The following is a 17,370-nucleotide window of genomic DNA, read 5'->3' on the forward strand; positions in this document are numbered from 1 at the left end:
CAACAATAACTAAGCGATATTTTTCTGACAACAACTGGAAATATTTTGAAAAACGTTTAAACTCAGAAACTTGGAATGATGTATATAACTGTAGTTTAACGAACGAAAAATTTGAATTGTTTACTAATACATTTTATTATTTCTATAACTTAGCCTTTCCAGTGGTTAGTAAAAAGGTTAATCTTAGGAAAAAAACTAGCTTGAACTGTATAACTAGAGAAGTAAGAGAGGCTAATCTTAATCTTAACTATCTTAAGTCACTTCCTAGGAATTTAGTACCTGACAATGTTGTTGAGGATGCTAGGAGTAAGTATAATGGTCTTGTAAAGAATACAAAAGCTAAGTTCTACGATGAACAAACTATGACCTCAGACAACAAGTCTAAAGCTATGTGGAATGTTGTTAATGACACAGTACCTATGAGATGTAAAGCAAAAAATAAATTTAAATATGAACTTTTTGTAAATGGATTGAAAATAATTGATGGCAGCTTGTTAGCGAGCACTTTTAATAGTTATTTTTCAGTAGTAGCCGCGGACATGGTTACCAGCATTCCACACCCATCCGAGCCTGCGGTGCTTGTACCCCCCACCCCGGTTGGCAACATGTTCATCAGCGAGGTGTCAGTCTCTGAGGTGTGGGATGTTGTGAGGCGGCTGAGGAGCACGCGTTCAACTGGGATGGATGGTATCCGTGTTGGTATTATAAAAAGGTGTTTTCCGTTCATTTCTATTGTTTTCACTCATTTGGTAAACTCCAGCTTAACCCATGGCATTATTCCATCTGTACATAAAATAAGCAAACTCATACCGATATTTAAATCAGGCTCTAATTATCAGATAGAAAATTACAGACCAATCAGTATCCTATCGGCATTTTCAAAAATCTTTGAAACTATTATATGTAATAAACTTATCCAATTCTTTCAGCAACAAAATATGTTTAGACCGCACCAACACGGTTTCCTCAAAGGTAAATCTACGTCTTCTGCAATTTTTAATTTCAATAATTCCATTATAACTTCTCTTGACCACAAGCTGTTCTCGATAGGCATCTTCTGTGATCTCAGCAGGGCGTTTGACTGTGTCAGGCATGACGTTCTGCTGAGTAAACTTGAGGCATATGGCATTCGAGGTGTTGCGCTTCAATTATTTGTCTCCTATTTAAAAGACAGAAAACAAGTCGTAGAAATATCCACAAATACAGGTATTCACCATTCAAATGAGGGAGTCATTAAGTGCGGCGTATCACAGGGCTCTATTTTGGGACCAATACTGTTTGTCATCTACATAAATGATCTTCCCAAAAACATCAACCATAGTAAGATTATTACGTACGCCGACGACTGCACTTTACAAACGTCAGAGTCTACTGCGTCAGCAGCAGTTGATGCTACCAACAAAAGCCTCGCTCAAGCTTCTGAATGGTTTTGCAAAAATGGGCCTGTTCTCAATCCAATCAAGACAGGCTTTATACGTTTCACAATACTTAAAGCAACCAACAGTCACATATTCCCAGGCAGTGGACTCACCTACAACAACAACTCATTGCAACATTTTTCTGCCACAAAATTTCTTGGGCTGCATTTGGACGCCCATCTCAACTGGGAATCTCATGTGGATGTCATCTGCAAAAGGCTCCGCCCAGTCTGCTATGCTCTCGGCCGCCTTGCTCAGGTATGCAGCATCCGAGTCCTTCTCGCTGTATACTTCTCCTATGTTGAATCAATTTTAAGGTATGGAATTATTTTTTGGGGTATGTCAAGTAAAAAAAATTTTCAAAGAGTTTTCACAATTCAAAAATGGTGCATAAGAGCAATGTTGAAAATGACCAGAAGGGAATCTTGTCAGTTGGTGTTTAAAGAATTAAACATAATGACGTTGGCTGGTCTGGTGGGGTATGAGTGCTGCATGTTTGTTAGAAATAATCCCACTCTGTTTACTGCTGGCGCGGCTTGCCACTCGTATTCAACTCGGGGCGCGCAGCGACTGACAGTGCGGCAACATTCGACTACATTTTTTCAAAAAGGGCCACAGTACATATGTACTGTAGTATATAACAGGCTGCCACCAAACATAAAAAAGAGACAGGTGCTTATACATTTAAAAGACTTTTAAGAGAGTATTTTTTAACAAAAGGCTTTTATAAGACGGACTTTATACAAGACATGTAAACTGTAATTTCTTTGTTATATATTTGTTCTTACTTTGATGTGTTCAATTGTATTGTAATTTGAACGAATAAAATATTATTATTATTATTAATTTACAAGATTGTGTAGTACTGGCAGCTGATAACTGATAGGTTTCTCCCAATAGCGACTAGCTGAGTGGGCGTAGAGAGCCGCAGGAGTAGCATGTGATACTCTCGTGTTAGTCTATACCGGTCGCTTTAACCTGCATACATACAATGAAATAATTGTTAGCTTAATTTTGGAATACCGATGACCGAGTGGCCTTACGTTGGATTTTAAGTTTGGGTTTAGGGATAGGGTATGTTCAAATCATGTCAGTGACCGTTGCACATTTAACAGATTTATTGACATTGTGTGTATTGACTCTCTCCCTTGTTCTGTTTTATAAGATCCTCGCACAGGTCAGTGGATCATGAGGACATGTAGGATAAGGCTTACAAGTGTAGCGGCCTATCCTTAAAAAAATAAACAGTTTGCTACTATGAAAAGGGGCATTACAATCCATAACGTTGGCATTTCAAAGTTAAACTGAAGGTTAGTAAAAAGCTTCTTGGAATTATAAGCTTAAGCTGAATATTTTTCAGCGGTTAACTCCACTTGTCTATAGTGTAAATAAATTGTAATAACTCCGTATTAGGTTTGTTTATTTATATCTAAATAACCTTTCTTTGATATTTAAAGTCTATTTATAGAATAATGTACTAATTTACTCTTTTAATCTATTTATATATGACGTATCATTTCTTTCTAATCATGTTTAGACATTTAATTCCTGTAGTACATTCACACAAATACAACCCTATTTTTTTATAATTCATACCTCATAATATGATGTAAAATACATTTGGAAGTCCAAAATTATTAAATATAATGCAAAGAATTTCAAATTTGTTGGATAATTTTTTACCGTTATTAAGTTTAGTAGTTTTTACACGATATACAGTATTGTAAATACTTCAATTGTATTTTTGTGGCTAGTTTCTGCCTCGATTAATCTACAAATTCTATATTATTTCAATTTCGCTTCTACCCAGAATGAACCTTAAACTAAATAATTTAATAATAAATTCTTAAGCCACGGGCTAATGTCTAGCGTAATATACTTTCTGTCCCAACAGCTTTTGTTCATATTTTCATGTATTTAATATTCTTATAGACTAACTAACTTGTACCTATGTTATGTTTAAATGTTCTCATCATAAATTATCAAAGTTTATTACAAAATTTTCGAGTTCTTATAGTTTGTATTTAGACTCATAAGCAGTTTTCTCTCCCGTCCACACGTGTGGGGGAAATATTCTCTAGTTATATACTTGTGTAGCGTTAAAAACGTTGTTTCTTGAATAAATAGTGTTTATTCAATTGAGTTGAATTATCTTATTAAAAACCCTGACACAACGATACATAACGTAGCTATTATATGAAGGTTTTATTTAGTTAAAATTTTGAGTTTAGCTCCAGTTCACCTTCCTTTTGTTGCAGATTTTGGTATATATATCGCTGTCTCAGACTTGTGTTCTGTACTATGATGTGATAGACACGATCACTAACCACGGTGGAGTAACCGAGTTTTTCTACACAACCCGGTAAGGTCAGGTAAGGTAAGGTAAGGAAGTTAAGGTAGAAGGGGTTGTTTCAGTTTAATTTCAAAATTTCACGTAGTAATAAGTGTCTCAGATGTCAAATTTGTTTCACAATTGTTGAAAATAATCGTCTGTTTTACAACATAGGTTCTATATGGTTTAGTATACCTTAAAATAGGTGTTACGTAAGAAAATATTTCATAACCTTAATATGAATGTAACTTATGTCTTTAAGTTATGTACAGTCTGCCTTACCTTCTTGTTGAGCCCAGTCAATGAGGGACTCCACCCTCGAGACGAAGCTAGACGTGCAGTTCCCGAACTTCCCTCTGATGTCCAGGCCGACAGTCGCGAAGTTCGCCTTTACACCGCAGAGGAGTGCCGTAGCGCAGGCGGACGACTCGCCGATCTGAGCGTCGAGATTGTACGTCTAAAAATAGAGTAGTATAAATAAAGTCTATTAATACAATAACCGGGAAGAGTTTTAATTTCGATCTTATGGTTATCCTCCTCCTTAGAATATAATACATCCCAGAACCTGAGATGAAGTAAAGTAGGACCCCTCATATCCGACCACACGGCGTGACCGACTCCTCGGGATATCCGACCGAATCCGATTGTTCCCGGTATCAGGCGATAACTTTATTCATTAGTCCAATTAAAAGTTTCACATTGCGTTTACATTTAATTTCGCTGAGCTATATGAGTTGTGAATGTAATCTAGTTAATACTATAAATGAAAAAGAAGATACATTTTAAAAAATATCAAAATATCATACAATATTACATACAAGAAATTGAAATGTCAACAATTTAAACTTTCTTTTACGAAAAAGTATTCTCTGTTTATAAGGTACGAATTTTATAACCGGAATATTTCGACGGTTCATTTGTATATTCGTTTTCTAAGGAGTTTGTGCAATTTATTTTGAATTTTTAATGCAGAATAATACACTTGCCAATCCACGAGGGAGGAGGGAGTGTAATGTTTTATCTCTTGTGTTGTAAGGAAAATACTTAGTTTTTTTTTAACTGCTTACTATTAGATTAATAAAACCCTAATAATTCAAATATGTATCGAGATGGAAGGATAATTATTTGTATGTATGAAAAAATGGTTTATATACCTGTCGAGAACGGAGTTTAAACATTATTTTCCGTAAGCATATATATTTTAAATTGTTATTCAATAAGTTACTGTATACAGCACGGTATATCGTTTTTACACTGTTATATACAATTAGTGTATTTATGGTTTTCGTCCAATATATACACGAATTTGCTCAAAAAAGGAGGATTTCGCTGCTAGGGTTATTCGAATTTTTTTTCCGACCACGGTTCGGTGCCGTCAAGATCGGATATGACGAGTTTTACTCATCAAACTATTATTTTGTTTAACTGGTAGGGAGTGTTTATCTAGTTATGATAATCAAAACATTGATTAAATACATTAGAGGAGACAACAGAAGGAAATCACAATCGAGTTACATTGTTAATCTGATTAGATCTATTGATTGACTTTTGATAGTGAGATATCCAGTTTAGGGTGGGTTTACTTTGCCCTCCACTGCAGAATATTTAAACAATAAACAAAGCCTTGTGTACAGAGTACGTTATAGTGCGGACACGCTTCTAGTCTCCATGCATAGTTTAAATTATTCTGTGCTCCCTTTTATTTAAATAAATGAAGACCTTCCTCTACACCAGAACCGTTCTCAGTAAGGTGGTGTTTCTAGAGTGTTACATTTTATTCTGATAATATCATGGGCATAAGCCAGAATCTCTTTGTACGACTCGGGATGTATCCTTTATACGTATACCACTATTTAAAATAGAAATTGTTGGTTTTTAACATGAGGATTAAGTAAAAAAACAACTACAATGGTTGTGATTAGTTATTTTAAAGCAGGGATCTATAGAAGCAACTTTCTTATCCAGTATCTCATTATCTCAGTCTGCACGATAAGCGAGCTTCTGCTTATGCGCGCTGCCAGTGCGTGTCCATTCTTTGCAGTATCTAATTTATTGTAGCCTACTGTTAACTTTCTTCCTTGCAGCAACCAGTTTTTTGTACCCTACTATGAACTTTCTTCCTTGCAGCAATCAGTTTATTGTAGCCTACTATGAACTTTCTTCGCCTAGCGGATGCTTATAGAAGTGAAGTAGACGCAATTAAGTTTTTTCCAGCTAAAGTCGATTTTAAATAATCCCCGTAAATATGCCCGTGGCTACGGTATGGTGTAGAATGTAAACTCGTTGAAGTGGGTTTGTTCTAAACGTGATTGCCGTCAGTCGATTCCTGTCGACACATATTTATCCGGTTCAAAACTCTCGTTCCGTAAGGTATTGTTTTTCAATTAATGCTACTCAAAGAAATTTATAACAATAGAATTTTGTAAACATGAATTAGAACTTAACCATAACACTACAGTTGATTGTTGTAGTTATATCCGAAAAGTTTGTGTCGGCAATATTCTACAATCCTATTACAATTGGAGGACCGAACACTACCGTAGAAATTGATCAAATTTCATTTTCTTGTTGTAAAAACAATATTGGACGTGTAATAACACAACAGTGGGTGTTTGAGGAGTGAGTCGGGAAAGTCGTGAGTGTTTTAGTAGCCGTTGTTGAACGTTCCGCGGCTCAGCTGTTGCCTATAAGCACTCATACAAACAGTTGAAAGTATTGGAATCTGGCAAAACAGCCATGGAGTGTTAGATCCTTGTGTGATTTTATGTGGCGGCGGAGACACGAAGGAAAGAACCTGTTCGAGGAAATAATACACAATATCGCCGAGTATTGCCCTGTTTATCGAGTTGAACAGCTAACTAACTTAAATATTACGTAAAAAAATAATGGGAAAGCATTTTACAGGATGTTATGTAGTGGTATACGTATAACGGAAAATAGCCTTAAAGTCAATAGGTCAGTTCGTGTATGATCAAATCAAATCAAATCAAATCGTTTAATTGCAGTTGACAATATAAATTGCATAGCAAACGTCAATTTTTCATGTCTAAAATGTTTCCATTCATCCCACATCAAGGCCACATTTAAACTTCCAACATTGAAACATTCACTCCCCATTCATTCCGTGCCAATTACGCCCACTTTCGGCGCTGGAGTCAGTTTTCCTCATCGCGTGGACTACCAGTTGAATGCCAGAAACTCATCAACACTGTAGAAAGCGTTTGACGCCAGGCAGAGTTTGATACGAGTTTTTAACACCTTGGGCGTTGAGGCATTTTTAATTTTGTTTGGCAATCTGTTTATAAAATGAACACCTGCCTGCGAAGGCAAATGTTCATAAACCACCGTTCTGTGCATTCCCGAACGGTAGTTATCTCTGCCTCTTGTCTCATATTCATGTATGTCGCGTCTTCTAGTTAAGGCACATTTAGACAAACAATATAAGGTTGTTTCTAAGATGTAGAGACATGGCAAAGTTAACAGTTGGAAATTTTTAAACGCTGTCCTGCACGACTCTCTGAAGTTTAAAATTAGCGATAATGCGAATTGCTTTTTTTTGTAATTTGAAAACTCTCGTAAGATGGTTGTTTGCACAGGCTCCCCACAAAACGATTCCATACGAAAGGTGGGGATAAATTAGCCCGTAGTACGCCGTAATCAGTACCTGACTTGGGCAGTATTTTGCCAAAGATCTTAAGACATAAACTCCTGAGGATAATTTGGCACAAACATAATCAATGTGATTTTTCCATGTCAACCCTCGATCAAGGTGTATTCCAAGGAACTTTGAAGAATAGACTTCTTCCAATAATGTATCTGCAACCATAACAGCAGGACCTCTTTCAATATCTATAGAGCGCATTGAAAAGTTTAGGAAATTAGATTTTGATGAGTTTATTTGAAGATTGAGGCTATTGAAATGTTAGACACAATTGTTAAGGTCAACAAAGGTCTGTATTTCTAAATTTTGTTTTATACCTCCTCTAAAACAGAGAGTCGTGTCATCTGCGTACTGCACAAGCTTTCCATGCAGTAGTGATGATTCAATGTCATTAACATATATCAGGAAAAGAATTGGACTGAGTATTGATCCCTGGGGAACTCCATATCTCAGTGCAGTAGGTTTTGAAATTTGATTCGAAATTTGGACGACCTGTGTTCTATGGTTTAGGAATGAACTAATCCATAAAAGTGGCACGCCTCGAATGCCGTGGGATTCTAATTTTTCAAGCAGTGTTTTGTGGTCAACACAGTCAAATGCTTTTGAAAGGTCAATAAATACACTTAATGTGTGTTTATGACCTTCAACTCCCTCTACAACCATATCGACAAGATTCACTATAGCGTCAATTGTCGACTTTCCCTTTCTGAAACCAAATTGGTCGTCTGAAAGTTGGTTGTGTTTGTTTAAAAAATTTAGCATTCTTGACAAAAAAAGTTTTTTCGAATATTTTGCTTAATACAGGCAAAATAGAGACAGGCCGATAGTTATTTACTGAATTGGGGTTATCTTTCTTATGAATTGGATGCACTTTTGCCAGTTTTAGGAGAGAGGGAAAGACTCCTGTTAGAAACGATAGATTAACTAATTTGGTCAGTGGCTTCACTATATGCTTTGAGCATTTTTTTTAGCCACATTGACATAAAATTAACGTCATTAGACTTTTTGTTTGGAAGTTGTTGAATTACTTGATTGATCTCTTCCTCAAACACAGGAGCCAGCACCAATGAGGTGGGCTCTGTCTACGCCTGGGGTTTCCTTGTGGAAGTGATGAACGAGGATCTCGCCCACCAGCAACAGATGCAAAAAATCTATTAAACTCGCTAGCGACCTCTGAGGCATCACTCACAAGTCTATCCCCTGTTTGGACTTTTATTTGATTATTTTCGCGACTTTTGTTGTTTATAATGTCCCAGACAGTTTTGGAAATATTTTTGGAAAAAAGAATTAATTTAGAAACAACATATGCTTTCGCAGCAATGATTACTTTCCTATAAGTTCTTTTGTAAACTCTAAAAAAGGCTTTAAATTGTTCGTAGGTCGTGGTTTTATTGATTTCTGAAAAAAACTTAAGGTTTCCCCTTGAAACAAGGATGCCTTTTGTAATCCAAGTATTTTGCCTGTTCAGTAGGACAACAGGGGTTGAAATGGAAATTTAAATATTGAAAAGTTTTAAACTGCTGTTCTACCGGTTGTATCGAATTTAGAAAATCCCATTTTTCTTTAGAAAGGGAGGCGTTGAGGAGAGCAATATTTCCAGGCCTTGTGTCTCTTATTGTTTTGGGAATTTTCGGTTCTTTTTTTGAATAGTTTACCTCTGATAATAGCCTCTTGGCCATAGTGGTCAGAGATTGCTGTATTGACCACAGTCACTGCGACATCAGAGATATTAGTAATAATGTTGTCTATAGCCGATTGAGTATTAGTGGTTACTCTCGTTGGAGATTTCACCAACAGTTCAAGATCAAATTATCTTAGCAAATCGACTAAACGCTTGGTAGATGGGTGATTGTTGTTTAGTGCATCAACATTAAAATCACCCATCAGAATGTAATTTTTTTGTTTACCCAGGTCCGTAAGTAAAGCTTCTAAACTATAAAAGAAAACGTCTTCGTTTCCTCCAGGAGACCTGTATATGCCTACGACGACTAATTTTGATTTGTGTGTTTCAAGTTTGACCACGACTGCTCAAAATGTTTTTCAGACGTTTCTTTTATTGTAAAGTTTGTGAAGATACAATTTTGTTTTAAGAAAATAGCAACACCGCCTCCCTTAGAGACCTGTCTGCAGTATGAGTTTGCCAATTTATAATTTTTGAATTTTGCACAGACCAATATTTTTCACTGTTAAAACCGTTTTCGGTTACAACGAGAATATCTGTTTTCAGTTCTTCAGCCATAAGTTGAAGTTCTTCCAATTTGTTAGTTGCTAATTGGGCATTTTGATTAAGCATTCGTAATGAATCATTATTGTGTATTTTTTGTTTGCACCGATTTGAGTTGGCTAACTTAGCCCTTTGCCGAAAAGTGGGCTCCCTAAAAAAGTCGATTGCGAGTCAGTCTGTCGTATAGTTGGCGATATGTACTCGGAGGCCTCTGTGGCACCAGCAAGAACACCGCCTCCGGGCGACATCGAAGCAGCCTGAGCTCCGTTGACTCCCCGTGGCACGGCCGCACCAGATCCGGACTTATCGCCACTGTCCAGCACAGGGTATTTCCTCAGAGCTTTAGCGTACGAAATGTGCTGCAGTCTTCCGGAGTGGTGGTGCTGAGGGTTGACAGCAGCTGGCACCTGGCTAATGGTGGGAGAGGAGGAGACTGTTGGAATCGCCAGGCCCGGTGCACCCGCAGTCTTGAGAGGTCTCTCCGATGCGACCCTCACAATCATCCTAGCCAGCAGCCGCTTGCCCCTCATTGTGAGGTGTTGTCCGTGTCTCGTGAAGAACTTTCGGCCGATCCCCCCCAAGTTTAGCACTCTGGCATTATATCGGGCAGCCAGTTCCTCGATGTAAGCATTGAAGAGGACGGTCTCATCGTGGACAGGAAGGTCTGGGTGCAGATCATGACGGTGCGGCAGGGTGGCAATGACGAACTCGGCATCGGCTTGTCGGGCAGCAATAAATCCTTCTATGTGGCGGTATATATTTCTCTGGGCACTGACTGCCAAATCATTTGTGCCGGCAATCAGTACCTCACATCGAGGTCCAGGTCCAGGGAAGACTGGTTCAGCTTGATGATGTTTAGCAGTCGGGCCCCAGGCATGCACACTCCGCCAATCGAGGTCGCAGAGTCGGTCAACTCCCGCACAAGTCCCGTGATATGCCGGGTGTGACTGTCGCCATTAATCATTATTCTTTTACTGTTGGGAATGGATGTCTTAAAGGAATGTCTATTTTTTTAATTTTATGCCTTCTTTCTGTAGTTATTATTGTAGGGACATTTGTTTCTATATATTTTTGGGCCGGTAGACTATTAATTTTGTTTGGTGATTGCAATGACGATTTGTTTTGAATATTTCCAGGATATGCCGGTTTCTTTGTTTTAACTTGTGACCACATCTGAGAACAACTAAATACCATGCAATCACAAGTTTGCAGTTGATATTTTATGCACTGGTTTTCAGCTTCCATTACATCTATTGTGGTTTTAAATTCACTTAGAAGCTCAGTGCTGTCTGCACACCTGCACACCACAGAAGAAACAGGGTTTTGTGACAGGTCACACTGTGCACCAAAGTCTACAGCGGGAGATGCGGGCTCCAACGGTGGTCGAGCGGGAGCTCGCACTGTATACCGCAGTCCACTGTCGCGGAAGCGCGGACGATCTGGTTGAAGCGAGGCGAGTTGTTCACCGTGAAGATCTCGTCGGTGAACTGGAGCAAACGAGTGTCAGATTCGATTGTGTGGATTCATGATATATCGTGTGGGCAGAACCACGAGTGATAGGCTTCTCTAAAGCTCTGCAAATAAATCAGTAAAACTAAGTTTCAATATCTGACATATTATATTTGCTCAGGTGGGTAAATAACCTAACACATAATTACAATCTAGGTTAAACTAAACAAAGCTTTGTTATAAGCATAAGGCAAAAATTACAACACAAACATTATTGTGGTGAATTGAATGCACATTACCTATAAACAATGTACTTAATAAAACACTAATTATTGAAACCGAACTAAAATACAAGTTACTGAATGACTAACCACTGAGATAAACAGAGGCCAGTATTAATCGATCGAAAAACTAGAAACAAAATGTTGGCAAATAAGGAAACGGGTGTGGCTTTTATACTTTGTTCATTCTAAATGAACTGTTCAAAACCAAACTGTGAATGGTATGATTCGTTCAGTTATCCACCTAAAGAGTAGACCAGATTGCAGATATCAAAACATAGTGTTACTAATTTCTTGCATAGCTAGACAATAACAGTCCGGAAAATCCTGTTTAATTCACATCATTCCATCTTCAAAAACAGACTTAAAGCAAACAATAACTTTAATCCTAATATTTATAGATTTAAAAATCACCCGACATTCACCCGAAATGGGGGTATGGGGGAAAGATCAAATATTATAACTAGGAGACCTAGCTAGCTTTGCTTACACTATTGTTGAGCCACCTAAAATCACACCCAAAATTTTTGATGACTTGTCCAAAATTGTATTGTTTTAACTCAGGTAAACTTATAATTTCTATTGACGCTATATTGAATGTAGTCAACCTGGAAACCATTTGCACCGATCTCGTTCTTTTATTGAGACCTTTTTTTGAAATTTTGTGTCATACCATGAAATATTTTCCTAATTAATAGAACAAATAAAAACATCTGGTTCGAGTTCTTAGACAGTCTAAGATCTATTTACTGTGCACTATAAACAAATTGTAATTCAGGTTTTTCTTGATTCATTCTCAAAATCCTTACTGAGAAAGAAAGTACTTTTTATTCATATTTCTACTTTCTTATATCTTGTAGTCTGAGCATAACATACACTTGTATTTGTTAATGAAGTATTAGTTGACGTTGCTTAGTTTTCCTTCTCAAAATTGTGTAAAAGGGATCATAACCAACATTCATTGTACATAATTAGAGCTTTAGTCTAAAGTATGATTAATTTCCTGTATTCTCCGCTTTGTTCATTGATAGTTTAGGTTGTTCTGTATTCCTTCTAAAAATACTTGTACAAGTACATAAAAAAATACTTTATAGACATTTGGTATGGTTTTAAATGTAAACTCGTTGAAGTGGATTTCGGACAGAGAAACAAAAAAGGGGTTAGTTTATTACACAGGTTCGTGGACAGTTTATTAAACACCATGATATTTCTTAATCCACCAAACAATGCTGTACATGACAACAGAGGATTATGTAGCATGATTGGTCTGACATCAGCCTTCTCACCACTAAAATGCCTCTATCGTTACCTATGATTTGTGTGGTTAAAAACGTAATCTTCTTTTAAAGGGTGGCCAACTGCCATGAATGCAGACCTCGAAGGTTAAACCCCTGAAATTTTCAGGTTGAACCCTAACATTGCTTAACCTGCACAGAGGATTGCTTCTAGATATACCCAATCTGTGAAGGCGTTTCCTCAGATAAACATGCTCTTTGATTAGATTCACTATCTTAAAAGTCAAAGTTTAGCTTTTACTAACAAAATCAGATACCTTATTATTGGTAGGAAGGAAAAGAAAGCTTTCTATTAGATCCTTAAACACAATTATTTTCTATTCTAGGGTTTTCAGAATTGCTCACATTTAGAGAAGTATTTAGCTTTGTTAAGAGCATGTTTAAGAGTTAGTGTACATTGTATAGACACACGCTATGTCCGATGTTGTTCCTGACTTATGCGTGTCACAAAGGTCTGTTATGTTTTGATTACTTTAACTAGATTGTAGTTATGTATAGGTTAGTCTTTCAAATGAGGAAGAGATTAAATACCAGAACTCAAAACAAAGTATTATTTATTGTATTGTATCACTGAACGAAGGCAAATGTCCCGAGAAACCTGTTTTCCTCACAATCCTTCCATCTTCAGAAACAAACTCCAAACAATGGAATGGATATAAAGGCTACACAACTGAGGACTCCACAGGATGGTTGACGTTCTGTCACTTTTTCTCTGAGTTAAGCTTACAAATGCACCAGAGCTGTCATTTACCAAAATTCCGTCATAATCTATAATTGAACAAATAGTAAACCTGTAGATCCTACCGCTCTGAGACACACTATCTAATAAAACAGCTTGTAAAAATCCTGGACAACTTTGGATTAGAAATGCAGAGATTCGAACGCTTTTAATTTTGCGTGGAAGTTATTGTCTTGCCCTAATACCGCAGACAAGGATTCTCACAAGCAAACTACACAGTTTGGGAAACTGCAGCAACTCATAGGGCTCATCAGATAACTAACGGACTCGACGCCCGCAATTCCCGCCATATTTGTCTTAGACACATTGTTACATATTATTTAAGTTGAGAGTTATTGAAAGGGTTTTTAATTCCCTAGGTGGATCTTCAGGAATACTACCCTTAAGGGGTTGGCATAGAAGACTTTTAGGATTGGTATTTGAGGCAATATTTAGGACATTATCTCATTTGGTTGCAGTCGTAGCATTGGTAATCGTTACGAAAACACGGTTAGCTTAAGTAACAACCATACAAACATTTCTGTGTTCACTTTTATAATATGGTAGTACTTTATATATTTCGTCAAAGATATTTTTATCATACCATTACATCATCGCCATCATATATGACCTGCAGACGTAAGATTAAGATACATATGAAGTTCGCACCGACAACAAAAACTGTCATAAGAAACACTTCCTATTCAAGCATCATATCGAAACACAATTTCGAAAGACTTACTCAAATAAAATTGAGTAAATATTGCCTACCCAATTTACGGAAGTACTCTCTGTTTGTCCCGGCGTATATAGGCCATTGTCAATTTATATTCTCTGTTAGTATCTCTCGCATGCTTTATATATAGATACATTTTGAAAATAATTAAATAAAATAAAAACCGACCCTTCCTTACGTGTATCGGATGAATTTTACGTTTATAATGGGAATTCAATATTGAGTCTTGTTTAGTGATTAAAAAGTATAAGAGATTTCGGACAGAGTGGAGTTTCCATTTCAATAAATTCATCGCTTTTATTCACCACCATAATTTAAAAAAATTCTGACTTTTACTAGTTTTCATTACATACCTTTGCTAATGCGACTGCATAGAACTTCTCCCATGCCAGGTGGCTGGTCTCCCCCGGTTGTCCCTACCGCTGCCCCTTGAAGATCCTCGCTGCCGTGAGTGTAGCCAGACCCAGTCCGTCCCCAACTAGGAGCACCACGTTTTTCGCCGATTGACGCCGGCTCTGCAGCGACAAGCGCCGCTTAAGCGCAGCATTAGCTTCCTCGGACCCGAATTCTCGGTCTGAATCGATAAGCGTTTTTTTTTAAATTTACAACTTAGTGATATTTCTTTGTTAAACCGTACAACTGTTCTATTTATAACTCTTTATTACAAAGTAACTGGTACATTGCTTGATAAAAATTCTTCTTTAAAGACCGTCAACTAGTGAGTGATCAATACTAACTATCAACATTTACAAATAACTTAAACTATACACTTGAGCTACTCATTGTTACAGTAGCTAAAGTAAACAGAGTAAACACAAATGCAAAAATGTTGTTTCGGTTAACGGCCACATATAAATTAACAAAGTGATTGTTTTAAGTCTTGGATTAAGATGGACTACTGTAATAGGCGAGTGGCAACAATGTTTAAAAAAACTGATATTAATTTTTTTCTATTAAAATTTTTATCAGAACCATTGATAGGCTTGTGAAAATATTTTGACAAGTATTCCATTCATGGTCATAAAAATATTACACCATCATACTAGGGTATAAAGTGTTTAACTATATTAATAACGCTAAATTTATAGATGTAAGTAACACTTGTAGTAAAACACAATTGAATAACTTAGTCACGTCAAACTCTTATCTAAAATGGCGTTAATTGTTAAGTTCGATAAATAACTAACACATAATTTCCGTAGTTGTTCTGATCAACTAATATTTTTACATATTATATATTACAACTTGGACTAATAAAACGAGTGAAAGTCCATAGAATAGTTGAGATGAGATCAAATTGTTAAGACTATTACCGTAAATTATCAAGTGCAATGAACTAACGCATCATTTTCGTTATTGTACTGATTAACTAATGAACTAAACACGTCATACAGTACTTTATATAAAAGCATTATTAATTATTGTAGTACAATCCCATGGGATAACTTACATTACGTCAAACTGTTTCCTCCAAAGGCGTCATAATGTATTAGTTATAAATTAACGTATTATATTTTTTATTGTTATTGTTCTCTATCTGTACACTTATTGTATACAAAAACTTTAATATTTGGTTACTATATTATGTTTTGCATCAAGAATTTGGAAATTTTTAAAAAGAAATTGATTTTATTATTCAGCTCCAAGACATACACATTCGTTTCCAACTGAGTAATTTCTTCTAACATATATAATATTATACATACTAGTTTAAGTTGTTAATATCAAACCTTGGAAACCGTCTTGATCTCCCGTGGCCAGCAAGGAGAGCAAGCACAGCAGACATTGAAGGTTGAGATAGTAAGTTGTCATACCGCCATATCGCAGACATTTGAAGCTTGAGATAGTGGGTTGTCATAGCGTCATATCGCAGACATTGAAGCTTGAGATAGTGGGTTGTCATACCGCCATATCGACGTCGTTACCTTATCTTCTCTTGTACATTTCCAACTCAGTCACACCAATGGCTTTGCTATTTGATTAATTAGATAATCTGCTTTGAACTGACCGTTTATGAATTCCTGAAATAAAACAAACGAACAATTTAAGTTCAGTTATGTTATGGTTACATATGTGTTTAACCTCTTGGTACATACTACCCCCCCCCCCCCCAAGTCAGAAGAGATCAGTTCTGACTAGTTTGTACACTGGGTATAGCAAAAACCGATCTGTCACTTAAATCTGAATCTGGGATATCTTGTGGATCTCCAGGCACATCAATAAGCCCAAATGTGTATATAATGGTCTAGAAAAAGGTCTAGTTTGCTGCAGAGGATGGCTATTGGAGTGGACGTGGATTCCTTAATTTTAAAGGCATCTAAAATTTTACAAGTAAACTTAAAAAGAGTAAAAAGAAAAAGAAAAACTATTCCTAGATAATCTAGTTGTTTTGATTTTCCTTCTGTTAATAAAGTTTATGCATCTTTAAAAACAATAAATGGTTCTGGAAGTCAAATTAAGTCATTAATATTGGATTACACAACATTTCAAAAGTTAACGGTGAAAGTATTCTTTAGTATAAATAATTAATTAGTGAAAGTAAAAAAGTATTAGCGCAACCTGAGTAGAGTAAGTTATAATCAACTACAAATATGACACCTTACTTCAATTTAATCTCAACACATTTTATTGTAACACTTGCAGTACATTTTTCTAGTTTAATAAAACCAAAATAATTTTTAATTACAGAAATTTTATTCCAAACCTTGTGGTTATTGGACAAAGGAATAAACGCTTCGCATTCACAACGCCTGCCATTGTGAACAAACGGGTACGATTTCGCAACGATCCTCCAATATTTTGTTGAGTGAGGGAGGAACACATAATATTGAATATCGGAGCTCCTTGATATATCGCAGTTGCTTGGATGGAATAAAGTTCAACTTATGCTATGTTGCCAAAAACAATGAACGGTGCAGTCTATTCACTTATCAGCATACCATCTAGTCGTTTACTTAGACGAGGTTTATCGTTTCAACGTCAAATTTATTATTCATTGCATTACGTGTAAGTACCAAATTTGGTTGTTGGTATGACGTACAACACAAAAGAGTTAAAAACTAAGTATAATTGACCATATTCGAAAGTGTCTTTTGTTCAGTTAAAATACAACTAAGTAAAATACGATACTCAAAATCACTTTTACCTGTACTTATTATCTAATAGATTGTTTCTTGGTTGGAAGGGGCGATCTTTCTAATGACATAGAGATAACTATGTTAAAGATAGCTTCCTAAGAAATGTTTACCTGTAAATA

At 36.4% G+C, this 17,370-nt stretch overlaps 1 pseudogene; it reads right to left on the bottom strand.

Annotated features, from left to right (window-relative positions):
* LOC124369710 overlaps window positions 1-15,926 on the bottom strand; it is a 67,750-nt pseudogene extending 51,824 nt beyond the window's left edge.
* Window positions 15,927-17,370: the final 1,444 nt, after the last annotated feature.

Source organism: Homalodisca vitripennis, chromosome X, assembly GCF_021130785.1.
Source record: "Homalodisca vitripennis isolate AUS2020 chromosome X, UT_GWSS_2.1, whole genome shotgun sequence".
Taxonomy (NCBI): domain Eukaryota; kingdom Metazoa; phylum Arthropoda; class Insecta; order Hemiptera; family Cicadellidae; genus Homalodisca; species Homalodisca vitripennis.